Source organism: Amia ocellicauda, chromosome 6, assembly GCF_036373705.1.
Source record: "Amia ocellicauda isolate fAmiCal2 chromosome 6, fAmiCal2.hap1, whole genome shotgun sequence".
Classification (NCBI taxonomy): domain Eukaryota; kingdom Metazoa; phylum Chordata; class Actinopteri; order Amiiformes; family Amiidae; genus Amia; species Amia ocellicauda.
The window spans coordinates 41970912-41972301 of NC_089855.1; the positions used below are offsets into that span (position 1 = coordinate 41970912).

At 39.7% G+C, this 1390-nt stretch overlaps 1 non-coding gene across 1 annotated transcript; it reads left to right on the plus strand.

Annotated features, from left to right (window-relative positions):
- Positions 1-1066: 1066 nt before the first annotated feature.
- On the plus strand, positions 1067-1181 carry LOC136751976 (U5 spliceosomal RNA). Its single transcript, XR_010817159.1, has one exon. It is a non-coding gene; the product is annotated as a U5 spliceosomal RNA (small nuclear RNA).
- Positions 1182-1390: the final 209 nt, after the last annotated feature.

A 1390-nucleotide genomic window follows, 5' to 3' on the forward strand; every position in this document is an offset into this window, starting at 1 on the left:
AGAACAGAATTAACCAGCTCACCACAAAGGAACATGGTAGCTGCTATTGCAACATGGATTACACAAAAACATTGAAATCCAAGTATGTAGTGGTCCTTGGGCCATTGCGTGGTGATCCAGATCACTTCAGCACGAATTTTGCAGTGGTCTGGACTACAACTCCAGGGACTACTGTGCAGTGGTCCAGACCTCAGAAACTGTATGCATATGAACACTGAAGAAGACATCATAACTGTAGCCAATACTTTGTGGTTAAAATGCTTAATTTAATCCCTGTATTGTACGGAATAATAATAACAACTGTAAAACATAAGAGAAGGGCCTGATAATAAATACAATACACAATAGACAAGAACCCTTAGAATATAATAATATGAACATTTTCATTATTAGTATGATTGTAGTTTGGATGATATATTAATGCAAGTTGATAACATATTTTACAGAAAATGGGTTTAAGGAATTGTGTCAAAAAACTAAAAGAATAGCTTTAGGGACCATTGCTGCATTTTTCCAGACCAATGTGTAGCCCACTTTTCTTTTAAATTATGTTTAAAACAAAATTGAGGAAACAGTGGTTAGTTCTGAATCAAACATATTGACCCCCTCACTCAATCTGTAAGTCCTGCAGCAAACGTTGGAATATGCATAGATATTTGCACAGACTGGTATTAATGTCCCAATTAAAATAACCAAATGCCATTTTTGTTGTTTCAAATGTGCCCAACATCTTACCAGTATGTCCTTTTAGTATGTCATAAAGGTTCCCTAATTCGTTTTACAAATGTTCCCTGTATGATATGAATGTTCCCTAAGCATGTGACGAATGTTCCATAGTTTATGTTACAGATGTGCCCTAGCACTTCTCTCTCTCTCTCTCTCTCTCTCTCTCTCTCTCTCTCTCTCTCTCTCTCTCTCTCTCTCAATTCAGTGCATTTGTATTGTCAAAGCAATAAACAATATAATTATAAATCACAATAAGATGTAATATAGTACAGAAAAACAAAATGTAATAAAATGTGATCTTTAATACACACAAATATGTATGGCTGGTCGGAAGCGTCTTGGACTCGGGTTCCTCTTCATTACTTATAACGCTTTTGCCTTTTGTTAAAGCTTTCCATGGAGGGGAATGTGGATGAGTTTGTACCATTCTTGGGAGGCTCTGCCTTGTTGGGGCGGAGCTGTGATCCAGGTGAACAGCAGATCGGGCATAGGTGGGCATGTGGGCGGAGGAGGAGGAAGGCCGGTCAAGCAAATAAGCTTGCTAAGGTACGCAGCAGCAGCAAACAGCCCCCCCATCCAGCCAGCCAGGCAGTCTGGCTGGCAGTGACTGAGTGGTTGACAGACTGCAAGCAACGGAATGCACGTGCTCTGTGATGTCATAGCA